Source organism: Periplaneta americana, chromosome 1, assembly GCF_040183065.1.
Source record: "Periplaneta americana isolate PAMFEO1 chromosome 1, P.americana_PAMFEO1_priV1, whole genome shotgun sequence".
Taxonomy (NCBI): Eukaryota; Metazoa; Arthropoda; class Insecta; order Blattodea; family Blattidae; genus Periplaneta; species Periplaneta americana.
Window position 1 is genome coordinate 121,461,650 of NC_091117.1, and position 14,585 is coordinate 121,476,234.

Consider the following 14,585-nt stretch of genomic DNA (forward strand, 5'->3'; position numbering starts at 1 on the left):
TATATTTATTTACTTATTTATATTTATTTACTTATTTATGTTTATTTATTTATTTATATTTATTTGTTGATTTATATTTATTTATTTAGTTATTTATTTATTTAATTTATTTATTTATTTATTTATTTTATTAATTTATTTATTTATCTATTTGTATATATTTATTTATTTACTTATTTATTTATTTATTTATTTATTTACGTTATATCCAACTATAGGCTGCCGAGTGTCATGGCGGACGAGCGCAAGGCTACTACGTCATTCAAAATTATTCATGTATGCATTGCAGCCAACACTACACTATTTAGCGATGAGAGAAAGGCTGCAATCATGTATTTGAAAAGCCAATAAGTTGTAACTATGAAATCGTGGACGTAGTTTACAGACAGAACACCAGAGTCGCATTAATACGATGCCTCCAGTTCAGTAAACCAGTGCGGTACAGGAAGTGTTGATTTAACACATTAAAAACCGGGATCGATTCCCGTATAGAAGAAATTCTTTGGATCATGTATGAGAGAATTGCAAATTATCGTAAAATTAGAAATTATAAAGATCCAATGACAGGACAGGGAATGGACTGACAAGACGGAGAGTGGACTGAGAGCACATAGCGTGGACTAGTGGAACACAGAGTGTAGTGACAGTACAGTCATTTCACTGAAAGGACATAGAGTGGACTGAGACAACAGAGAGTGGACTGAAAGGACATAGTGTGTACTGAGAGAAAAGAGGGTGGACTCAGAGGACATAGAGTGGACTGAGAGGACAAAGAGTGTAATGAGAGATCAGAGGGTGGACTGAGACGACATAGAGTGAACTGAGATGACAGAGAGTGGACTGAGAGGAAACAGAGTGTACTGAGAGAACAGAGGGTGGACTGAGAGAACATGGAGTGGACTCAAAGGACATAGAGAGGACTGAGAGAACAGAGGGTAGACTGAGAGGACATAGAGTGGACTGAGAGGATATAGAGTAGACTGAGATGACATAGTGGACTGAGAGGACATATAGTGAACTGAGATGACATAGAGTGGACTCAGATGACGTATAGTGGAATGAGATTACTGGGAGTGGACTGAGAAAACACAGCGTGGGCTGAGATGACACATAGTGAACTGAGAAGACATAGAACGGACTGAGAAGATATAGAGTGGACTGAGAAGACAGAGGGTGGACTGAGAGGACATAGAGTGGACTGAGAGGACATAGAGTGGACTGAGATGACATAGAGAAGACTGAGAAGACATAGACTGTACTGAGAGCACATAGAGTGAACAGAGAAGACATAGAGTGCACTGAGAAGGCACAGAGTGTACTGAGAGGATATGGAGTGGACTGAGATGACATAGAGTGGAAAGAGAAGACAGGGAGTGGACTGAGAGGATATAGAGTGGACTGAGAACACATAGAGTGAACTGGGAAGTCATAGAGTGGACTGAGATGACATAGAGTGGACTGAGAAGACAGGGAGTGCACTGAGATGACATAGAGTAGACTGAGAAGAGAGTTGACTGAGAAGACATACGGTGGACTCACAAGAGAGGGAGTGAACTTAGAGGACATAGAGTGGTCTGAGAAGACATAGAGGGGACTCAGATATAAAGTGGACTGAGAAGACAGGGAGTGGACTGGGAGGACATATAGTGGACTCAGAAGACACAGAGTGGACTGAGAAGACATAGAGTGGACGGAGGTGATATATAGTGGACTGACAAGACATAGAGAGGACTGAGAGTACATAGAGTGGACTGAGAACACAGGGAGTGCACTGAGAGCACACAGAGTGGACTGAGATTACATAGAGTGAACTGAGAAGACATAGAGTGGACTGAGAGGACATAGAGTGGACTGAGATGACATAGAGTGGACTGAAAAGACAGAGTGGACTGAGATGACACATAGTGGACTGATAAGACATAGAGTAGATTGAGAAGATATAGAGTGGAATGAGAAGATATAGAGTGGACTGAGATGGCATAGAGTGGATTGAGATGACATAGAGAAGACTAAGAAGACGTAGAGTGTACTGAGAAGAAATGGAGACGACTGATATGACGTAGAGCAGACTGAGTAGACACAGAGTGGACTGAGAGTACACAGAGAGGACTAAGATGACATAGAGTGGAATGAGAAGAGAGAGAGTGGACTGAGAGTACATAGAGGGGACTCAGAGGACTTAGATTGGATTGAGAAGACATAGAGTGCACTGAGAAGACATAGAGTGGACTGAGAGGACATAGAGTGGAGTGAGAGGTCATAGAGTGGACTGAGAAAGCATAGAGTGGAGTGAGAAGACATAGAGTGAACTCAGAACACATAGAGCGGACTGAGAAGACATAGAGTGGCCTGAGATGATATAGAGTGGACACAGAAGACAGGGAGAGGACTGAGAAGACATAGAGTGGACTGAGAAGACAGGGAATGCACTTAGAGGACACAGAGTTGTCTGAGAAGACACAGAGAGAACTGAGAGGACATAGAGTGGACTGAGATGACATAGAGAAGACTGAGAAGACATAGTGTGGACTAAGAGGACATAGAGTGGAGTGAGAGGACATAGAGTGGACTGAGAAGGCAGGGAGTGGACTGATAGCACACAGAGTGGACAGAAAATACATAGAGTGGACTGAGAAGATATAGAGTGGACTGAGAGGACATAGAGTGGACTGAGAGGACATATAGTGGAATGAGAAGACATAGAGTGGACTGATATGATACATAATGGACTCAGAACACGTAGAGTGGACTGAGACGACATAGTGTGGATTGGATGACATAGTGTGGACTGCGATGACATAGATTGTACTGAGAGCACATAGAGTGGACTCAGATGACATAGAGTGGACTGAGAAGACATAGAGTGGACTGAGATGACGTAGAGAGGTCTGAGAAGACATAGAGAGGACTGAGAAGACATAGAGTGGACTGAGAAGACATAGAGTGGACTGATATTACATAGAGCGGACTGAGAAGAAATAGAGTGGACTGAGAGTACACAGAGTGGACTGAGAAGACAGGGAGTGCACTGAGAGGACATAGTGTTGACTGAGAGGACTTAGATTGGATTGAGAAGACATAGAGTGCACTGAGAACACATAGAGTGGACTGAGAGGACATAGAGTGGAGTGAGAGGTCATAGAGTGGACTGAGAAGGCATAGAGTGAACTGAGAAGACATAGAGTGAACTGAGAAGACATAGGGTGGACTGAGTTGACACATAGTAAACTGAGAAGACAGGGAGTGGACTGAGATGACATAGAGTGACTGAGAAAACATAGAATGGAATGAGATGACTCATAGTGAACTGAGAAGACAGGGAGTGGACAGAGATGACATAGAGTGGACTGAGATTACATATATTGGACTGAGAAGACTGGGAGTGGACTGAGAGGATATATAGTGGAGTGAGAAAACAGGGATTGGACTGAGAGGACACAGGTTGGCCTGAGAAGACATAGAATGGACCGAGGGGACATAGAGTGGACTGAGAGGACATAGAGAAGACTGAAAAGAAGTACAGTGGACTCAGAGGACATAGAGTGAACTGAGAGGACATAGGGTGGACTGAGAGGACATAGAGTGAACTGAGATAACGTAGATTAAACACAGAAGGCAAACAGTGGACTGAGAAGACATAAATTGGACTGATATGACATAGAGCGAACTGAGAATAAATAGAGTGAACTGAGAGGACATGGAGTGGAGTGAGATGACATAGAGCGGACAGAGAAGACAGGGAGTGAACTGATAGAACATTGAGTGGCCTGAGAGGACTTAGATTGGACTGAGAAAACATACAGTGCACTGAGAAGACATAGAGTAGACTGAGAGGACATAGATTGGAATGAGAGGACATAGAGTGGACCGAGAACACATAGAGTGATCAGAGAAAACAGGGAGTGGACTAAGAGGACAAGGAGTGGACTGAGAAGACATAGAGGGGACTGAGAGTACATAGAGTGGACTGAGATGACATAGAGAAGACTGAGAAGGCAAATAGTGGACTGAGAGGACATAGAGTGAACTGAGAGTACATAGAGTGGACTGAGTGAACTTAGAGTGGATCGAGATGACATAGAGTGGACTGAGAAGACAGGGAGTGGACTGATAGGACAAAGAGCGGACTTAGATATCATGAAGTGGACTGAGAAGACATAGAGTTGACTGACGTGACATAGTGTTGACTTAGATGATATAGAGTGGACTGAGAGGACAGGGTGTGGACTGAGAAGACATAGCGTGGACTGAGGAAACATAGAGTCGACTGAGATGACATAGAGTGGACTGAGAAAGCAGGGAGTGGACTGAGATGACATACAGTGGACTGAGAAGATATAGAGAGTACTGAGAAAAGGTAGAGTGGAGTGAGAGAACATAGATAAGTGTGACAAGACAAAGAGTGAACTGAGATGACATAGAGTGGACTGAGAATACTGGGAGTTGATTGAGAATACAGGGAGTGGAATGAGGTGACATAGAATGGACTCAGAAGGCTGGGAGTGGACTGAGGTGACATAGAGTGGACTGAGAAGACGTAGAGAGGAATGAGAAGGCAGAGGTTGGACTGTGAGGATATAGAGTGGACTGAGATGACATTGAGAAGACTGAGAAGACATAGAGTGGACCGAGAGGACATAGAGTGAACTGAGAGGACATAGAGTGGACTGAGAAGGCATAGAGTGAACTGAGAGGATACAGACTGGACTGAGATGACATACAGTGGAATGAAAAAACGGAGTGGACTGAGAGGACATAGAGTGAACTCAGAATACATAGAGTGGACTGGGAAGTCATAGAGTGGACTGAGATGTAACAGAGTGGACTGAGAAGACAGGGAGTGGACTGAGATGACATAGAGTGGACTGAGAATACAGGGAGGTGACTGACAAGACATAGGGTGGACTCAGAAGACATGGAGTGGACTCAGAGTATATAGAGTGGTCTGAGAAGACATAGAGTGGACTCAGATGATTTAAAGTGGACTGAGAAGACAGGGAGTGGACTGGGAGGACATATAGTGAACTGACAACACATAGAGTGGAATTAGATGACATATAGTGCACTGACAAGACATAGAGCGGACTGAGAGAACATAGAGTGGACTGAGAAGACAGGGAGTAGACAGAGAGGACATAGAGAGGACTCAGATGACATAGAGTTGTCTGATATGACATACAGTGGACTGAGAAGACATAGAGTGGACTGAGATGACATAGAAAACACTGAGGAGACTTAGAGTGGACCGAGATGACATAGAGTGAACTGAGAGTACATAGAGTGGACTGTGAGGATATACAGTGGACTGAGTTGACACAGTGGACTGAGAAGACAGGGAGTGGGTTGAGATGACATAGAGTGGACTGAGATATCATATCTTGTACTGAGAAGACAGGGAGTGGACTGAGAGGACATATAGTGGACTGAGAAGACAGGGAGTGGACTGAGAGGACATGGACTGGACTGAGAAAAGTATAGTATAGAATGAGATAACATATAGACTGGACTGAGAAGACAGGAAGTTGACTGAGATTACATAGAGAGGACTCAGAAGACAAAGAGTTGATTGAGAAGACATAGAGTGGACTGAGAAAACAGGGAGTGGCCTGATAGGACATAGATTGGTCTTTGAAAACATAGGGAGGACGGAGAAGAAAGAGAGTGAACGGAAAGGACATAGAATGGACTGAGAACAAATAGGGTGGACTGGGCAGTCATAGTGTGGACTGAGATGACAGAGTGGACTCAGAAGACATAGGGTGGACTCAGAACGCATGGAGTAAACTTAGAGGACATAGAGTGGACTGAGAGGACATAGAGTGGACTGAGAAGGCGTAGAGTGGACTGAAAAGAAAGAGTGAACTGATTTGACACATAGTGGACTGAGAATACAGGGAGTGGACTGGGATGACATAGAGTGGATTGAGAAGACATAGAGTGGAATGAGATGACAAATAGTGATCTGAGAAGACAGGGAGTGGACTGAGAAGACATAGAATGGACTGAGATGACATATGTTGGACTGAGAAGAAACGGACTGGACTGAGACGACATGTAGGTGACTGAGAAGGCAGGGAGTGTACTGAGAGCACCTAGAGAGGACTGAGAAGACATAGTGTGGTCTGATATGATATATAGTCTAGACTGAGAAGACAGGGAGCTGACTGAGATGACATAGAGTGCACTGAGAAGACAGAGTGGACTGATATGACACAGTGGACTGAGAAGTCATAGAGTGGACATAGAAGACATAGAGTGGACTGAGAAGAAATATATTGGACTGAGATAACATAGAGTGGATTGAGATGACAGAGTGGACTGAGAAGACAGGGAGTGGACTGAGAGGGCATATAGTGGACTGAGAATAAATAGAGTGGTCTGAGAAGACATAGAGTGGACAGAGAAGACATAGTGTACTGAGGTGATATAGATAAACTCAGAAGACATGGAGTGAACTGAAAGGAAATAGAGTGGACTGAGAGGACACAGAATGGAAACATAGCGTGGAAATAGCGTGGACTGAGAGGACAGAGTGGACTGAGAATGCATAGAGTGTACTGCGAGAATGTAGTGTTAACGGAGATAACATAGAGTGGTCTGAGAAGACATAGAGTGGCGTGAGAAGAAATAGTGGACTGAGGTGACATAGATAAGACTGAGAAGACATGGAGTCAACTGAAAGGAAATAGAGTGGACTGAGTGGACACAGAATGGAAACATAGCGTGGAAATAGCGTGGACTGAGAGGACAGTGTGGACTGAGTATGCATAGAGTGTACTGCGAGAATGTAGAGTTAACGGAGATGACATAGAGTGGAAAGAAAAGACAGGGAGTGAAGTGAGAGGACATAGAGTGGACTGAGAACAAATAGAGAGGACTGGGAAAACATGGAGTGGACTTAAATGACATAGAGTGGACTGAGAATACAGGAAGTGGACTGAGACGACATAGAGTGGACTGAGAAGACAAAGTTGACTGAGAAGACAGAGTGGACTGAGATGACACATACTGGACTGGGAAGACATAGAGTGGACTGAGATGACATATAGTTGACTGATAAGACATAGAGCTTACTGGGAGGACATAGAGTAGACTGAGAAGACGTAGAGTGGACTCAGATGATATATATAGTGGATTGAGAAAACAGGGAATGGACTGGGAGGACATACAGCGGACAGAGAAGACATAGATTGGACAGAGAAGTCATAGAGTGGACTGAGAAGACATAGAGTGGACTAACATTTATTAGAGATTACTGAGAAGGCATAGAGTGGACTGAGAGTACGTATAGAGGACTGAGAAGATATAGAGTGGACTGAGATGACATATAGTGGACTGAAAAGACATAGAGTTGACTGAGATGACATAGTGTTGACTGAGATGACATAGAGTGGACTGAGAAGACAGGGAGTGGACTGACAAAACAGAGTTGACTGAGAAGACATAGAGTGGATTGAGATGACACATAGTGAACTGAGAAGTCAGGGAGTGGACTGATATGACACAGTGGACTGAGAAGAAATAGAGAGAGTTGAGAAAACATAGAGTGGAGTGAGATAACACAGAATGGTTTGACAAGACACGGAGTGGACTGAGATGATATAGAGTGCACTGACAAGACTGGGAGTTGACTGAGAATACAGGGAGTGGACTGAGGTGACATGGATTGTACTGAGAAGGCAGAGGGTGGACTGAGAGGATATAGAGTGGAATGAGAAGACATAGAGTGGACTGAGAGTACATAGAGAGGATTGAGAAAGCAGGGAGTGGACAGAGAGGACATAGAGTGGACTAAGAACACAAAGAGTGGACTTTGAACACATAGAGTGGACTGGGAAGTCATAGTGGACTGAGATGACATGGAGTGGACTGAGATGACAGGAAGTGGACTGAGATGACATATAATGGACTGAGAATACAGGGAGTTGACTGGGAAGACATAGGGTGGACTCAGAAGACAGGGAGTAGATTGAGAAGACATAGGGAGGACTCAGAAGAGAGGGAGTAGAGTTAGAGTGGTCAGAGAAGACGTAGAGTAGACTGAAAAGACATAAAGTTGACTGAGATGACATAGTGTTGACTGAGATGACATAGAGTGGACTGAGTAGACAGGGAGTGGACTGACAAAACAGAGTTGACTGAGAAGACATAGAGTGGATTGAGATGACACATAGTAAACTGAGAAGTCAGGGAGTGGACTGATATTGCACAGTGGACTGAGAAGAAATAGAGAGAGTTGAGAAAACATAGAGTGGAGTGAGATAACACAGAATGGTTTGACAAGACACGGAGTGGACTGAGATGATATAGAGTGCACTGACAAGACTGGGAGTTGACTGATAATACAGGGAGTGGACTGAGGTGACATGGATTGTACTGAGAAGGCAGAGGGTAGACTGAGAGGATATAGAGTGGAATGAGAAGACATAGATTGGACTGGGAGGACATAGAGTGGACTGAGATGACATAGAGAGGATTGAAAAAGCAGGGAGTGGACAGAGAGGACATAGAGTGGACTGAGAACACATAGAGTGGACTGGGAAGTCATAGTGGACTGAGATAACATGGAGTGGACTGAGATGACGGGAAGTGGACTGAGATGATATATAATGGACTGAGAATACAGGGAGTTGACTGGGAAGACATAGGGTGGACTCAGAAGACAGGGAGTAGATTGAGAAGACATAGGGAGGACTCAGAAGAGAGGGAGTAGAGTTAGAGTGGTCAGAGAAGACGTAGAGTGGACTGAAAAGACATAGAGTTGACTGAGATGACATAGTGTTGACTGAGATGACATAGAGTGGACTGAGAAGACAGGGACTGGACTGACAAAACAGAGTTGACTGAGAAGACATAGAGTGGATTGAGAGACATATAGTGAACTGAGAAGTCAGGGAGTGGACTGATATGACACAGTGGACTGAGAGGAAATAGAGAGAGTTGAGAAAACATAGAGTGGAGTGAGATAACACAGAATGGTTTGACAAGACACGGAGTGGACTGAGATGATATAGAGTGCACTGACAAGACTGGGAGTTGACTGAGAATACAGGGAGTGGACTGAGGTGACATGGATTGTACTGAGAAGGCAGAGGGTGGACTGAGAGGATATAGAGTGGAATGAGAAGACATAGAGTGGACTGAGAGGATATAGAGTGGACTGAGATGACATAGAGAGGATTGAGAAAGCAGAGAGTGGACAGAGAGGACATAGAGTGGACTGAGAACACATAGAGTGGACTGGGAAGTCATAGTGGACTGAGATGACATGGAGTGGACTGAGATGACAGGAAGTGGACTGAGATGATATATAATGGGCTGAGAATACAGGGAGTTGACTGGGAAGACATAGGGTGGACTCAGAAGACAGGGAGTAGATTGAGAAGACATAGGGAGGACTCAGAAGAGAGGGAGTAGAGTTAGAGTGGTCAGAGAAGACGTAGAGTGGACTCAGATGATATAAAGTATACTGAGAAGACAGGGATTGGACTGGGAGGACATATAGCAGACAGAGAAGACATAGAGTGGACTGAGAAGACATAGAGTGGACTGAGAAGACATAGTGGACTGATACTTAATAGAGAATACTGAGAAGGCATAGAGTGGACTGAGAGTACGTATAGTGGACTGAGAAGACATAGAGTTGACTGAGATGACATAGTGTTGACTGAGATGACATAGAGTGGACTGAGATAACAGGGAGTGGACTGAGAAGACAGAGTGGACTGAGAAGACATAGAGTGGATTGAGATGACACATAGTGAACTGAGAATTCAGGGAGTGGACTGATATGACACAGTGGACTGAGAATATATAGAGAGGACTGAGAAAACATAGAGTGGAGTGAGATAACACAGAATGGTTTGACAAGACAGGAAGTGGACTGAGATGACATAGAGTGCACTGACAAGACTGGGAGTTGACTGAGTATACAGGGAGTGGACTGATGTGACATAGATTGGACTGAGAAGGCAGAGGGTGGACTGAGAGAATATAGAGTGGAATGAGAAGACATAGAGTAGACTGAGAGGACATAGAGTGGACTGAGATGACATAGAGTAGACTGAGAAGGATAGTGCACTGAGAGGATACACAGTGGTCTGAGATGACATAGCGTGGATTGAGAAAACAGGGAGTGGACTGAGAGGACACAGAGTGGACTGAGAACACATAGAGTGGACTGGGAAGTCATAGAGTGGACTGAGATTACATGTAGTGGACTGAGAATACAGGGAGAGTACTGAGATGACATATAGTGGACTGAGAATACAGGGAGTTGCCTGAGAAGACATAGGGTGAACTCAGAAGACAGGGAGTGGACTGAGATAATATAGAGTGCACTGACAAGACTGGGAGTTGAATGAGATTACAGGGAGTGGACTGAGGTGACATAGATTGGACTGAGAAGGCAGAGGGTGGACTGAGAGGATATAGAGTGGAATGAGAAGATATAGAGTGGTCTGAGAAGACATAGAGTGGACTCAGATGATATAAAGTGGACTGAGAAGACAGGGAGTGGACTGGGAGGACATATAGTAGACTGAGAATACATAGAGTGGACTGAGAAGATATAGAGTGGATTGATTAGATATATTGTGGACTGAGATGAGATATAATGGGCTGAGAATACATAGACTGGACTGAGATGCCATATAGTGACCTGACAAGACATAGAGCGGACTGAGAGGACATAGAGTGGACTGAGAAGACAGGGAGTAGACTGAGAGGACATAGAGTGGACTGAGATGACATAGAGTGGACTGAGAAGACATAGAGTGGACTGAGAGGACATAGAGTGGACTGAGATGATATAGAGAACACAGAGAAGACATAGAGTGGACTGAGATGACATAGAGTGAACTGAGAGTACATAGAGTGGACTGACAGGACATAGAGTGGACTGAGATGACATAGAGTGGACAGAGAAGAAAGATAGTGGACTGAGACGACATAGAGTGGACTGATGTAACATGGAGCGGACTGAGAAGACAAAGAGTGGACCGATAGGACATAGAGTGGCCTGAGAGGACATAGATTGGACTGAGAAGATATACAGTGCACTGAGAAGACAGAGTGCAATGAGAGGATAGAGTGGACTGAGAAGGCATAGAGTGGACTGAGAAGACATAGAATGGCCTGAGAAGACATAGAGTGGACTGAGAAAACAGGAAGTGGCTGAGATGACATAGAGTGGACTGAGAAGACATAGAGTGGATTAAAATGACACATAGTGAACTGAGAAGTCAGGGAGTGGACTGAGATGACATATCTTGGACCGAGAAGGCAGTTAGTGGACTGAGACGACATATAGTGGACTGAAAAGAGAGGGAATGGACTGAGAGGACATAGAGTGGACTGAGAAGTCATAGTGTGGACTGAGTAGACATAGAGTGGTTGAGATGACATATGGACTTGACTGAGAAGACAGGGAGTTGACTTAGATGACATAGAGTGGACTGAGAATACTGGGTGTTGACTGAGAATACAGGGAGTGGAATGAGGTGACATAGAGTGGACTGAGAATACAGGGAGTGGACTGAGGTGACATAGAGTGGACTGAGAATACGTAGAGAGGAATGAGAAGGCAGAGGCTGAACTGTGAGGATATAGAGAGGACTGAGATGACATTGAGAAGACTGAGAAGACATAGAGTGGACCGAGAGGACATAGAGTGAACTGAGAGGACATAGAGTGGACTGAGAAGGCATAGAGTGAACTGAGAGGATAAAGACTGGACTGAGATGACATAGAGTGGAATGAGAAAGCAGGGAGTGGTCTGAGAGGACATAGAGTGAACTCAGAACACATAGAGTTGACTGGGAAGTCATAGAGTGGACTGAGATGTAACAGAGTGGACTGAGAAGACAGGGAGTGTACTGAGATGACATAGAGTGGACTGAGAATACAAGGAGTTGACTGAGAAGACATAGGGTGGACTCAGAAAACATGGAGTGTACTTAGAGTATATAGAGTGGTCTGAGAAGACATAGAGTGGACTCAGATGATATAAAGTAAACTGAGAAAACAGGGAGTGGACTGGGAGGACATATAGTGGACTGAGAACACATAGAGTGGACTTAGATGACATATAGTGTACTGACAAGACATAGAGCGGACTGAGAGAACATAGAGTGGACTGAGAAGACAGGGAGTAGACAGAGAGGACATAGAGAGGACTGAGATGACATAGAGTAGTCTGATATGACATACAGTGGACTGAGAAGACATAGGGTGGACTGAGATGACATAGAAAACACTGAGGAGACTTAGAGTGGTCCGAGAGTACATAGAGTGGACTGTGAGGATATACAGTGGACTGAGTTGACACAGTGGACTGAGAAGACAGGGAGTGGGTTGAGATGACATAGAGTGGAGTGAGATATCATATCTTGTACTGAGAAGACAGGGAGTGGACTGAGAGGACATATAGTGGACTGAGAAGACAGGGAGTGGACTGAGAGGACATAGACTGGGCTGAAAAAACATAGTATGGACTGAGATAACATATAGACTGGACTGAGAAGACAGGAAGTTGACTGAGATTACATAGGGACGACTCAGAAGACAGAGAGTTGATTGAGAAGACATAGAGTGGACTGAGAAAACAGGGAGTGGCCTGATAGGACATAAATTGGTCTTAGAACACATAGAGAGGACGGAGAAGAAAGAGAGTGAACGGAAAGGACATAGAATGGACTGAGAACACATAGGGTGGACTGGGAAGTCATAGTGTGGACTGAGATGACAGAGTGGACTCAGAAGACATAGGGTGGACTCAGAACACAGGGAGTAGACTTAGAGGATATAGAGTGGACTGAGAGGACATAGAGTGGACTGAGAAGGCGTAGAGTGGACAGAAAAATGTCGAGTGGACTGAAAAGACATAGAGTGAACTGAGTTGACACATAGTGGACTGAGAAGACAGGGAGTGGACTGGGATGACATAGAGTGGATTGAGAACACATAGAGTGGAATGAGATAACAAATAGTGATCTCAGAAGACATGGAGTGGACTGAGAAGACCTAGAGTGGACTGAGATGACATATCTTGGACTGGGAAGAAACAGAATGGACTGAGAGAACATATAGGTGACTGAGAAGGCAGGGAGTGGACTGAGAGCATCTAGAGAGGATTGAGAAGACATAGTGTGGACTGAGTAGACATAGAGTGGTCTGATATGTCATATAGTCTATACTGAGAAGACAGGGAGTTTACAGAGATGACATAGAGTGCACTGAGAAGACAGGGAGTGAACTGAGAGGACATAGAATGGACTGAGAACAAATAGAGTGGACTGGGAAAACATAGAGTGGGCTCAAATGACATAGAATGGACTGAGAAGACAGGAAGTGGACTGAGACGACATAGAGTGGACTGAGAAGACAGAGTGGACTGAGATGACACATAGTGGACTGGGAAGACATAGAGTGGACTGAGATGACATATAGTTGACTGATAAGACATAGAGCTTACTGGGAGGACATAGAGTGGACTGATAATACAGGTAGTGGACTGATATGACATAGAGTGGATTGAGATGACATAGAGTTGACTGAGAAAACATAGGGTGGACAGAGATGACACATAGTGGACTGAGAAGATAGGGAGTGGACTGAGATTGCATACAGTGGACTGAGATGTCATAGAGGGGACTGAGAAAACAGGGAGTGGACGGATAGGACATAGAGTGGACTGAGAGGACATACATTGGACTTAGAAATCATAGAGTGGATTGAGAAGACATAGAGTTGAGTGAGAGGACATAGAGTGGACAGAAAAGGCATAGAGTATACTGAGAGTATATAGAGTGGACTGAGATGACATAGAGTGGATTGAGAAAGCAGGGAGTGGACAGAGAGGACAGAGAGTGGACTGAGAACACATAGAGTGGACTTGGATATCATAGAGTGGACTGAGATGACATGGAGTGGACTGAGATGACAAGAGGTGGACTGAGATGACATATAGTGAACTGAGAATACAAAGAGTTGACTGGGAAGACATAGGGTGGACTCAGAAGACAGGGAGTAGACTTAGAGGACATAGAGTGGTCTGAGAAGACGTAGAGTGGATTCAGATGATATATATAGTGGACTGAGAACATAGGGATTGGACTGGGAGGACATACAGCGGACAGAGAAGACATAGATTGGACAGAGAAGACATAGAGTGGACTGAGAAGACACAGAGTGGACTGAGAAAACACAGAGTGGACTGAAATTTATTAGAGAATACTGAGAAGGCATAGAGTGGACTGAAAGTACGTATAGAGGACTGAGAAGACATAGAGTGGACTGAGATGACATATAGTGGACTGACAAGACATAGAATTGACTGAGATGACATAGTGTTGACTGAGATGACATAGAGTGGACTGAGAAGACAGGGAGTGGACTGACAAGACAGAGTGGACTGAGAAGACATAGAGTGGATTGAGATGACACATAGTGAACTGAGAAGTCAGGGAGTGGACTGATATGACACAGTGGACTGAGAAGATATAGAGAGGGCTGAGAAAACATAGAGTGGAGTGAGATAACACAGAATGGTTTGACAAGACGCGGAGTGGACTGAGATGTTATAG

The 14,585-nt window shown here is 44.4% G+C and overlaps 1 long non-coding RNA gene across 1 annotated transcript in view; it reads left to right on the forward strand.

Moving 5' to 3' along the window:
* LOC138700197 (uncharacterized) overlaps nucleotides 1–14,585 on the forward strand; it is a 118,838-nt gene that overhangs the window by 26,962 nt on the left and 77,291 nt on the right. The window lies entirely within an intron of this gene.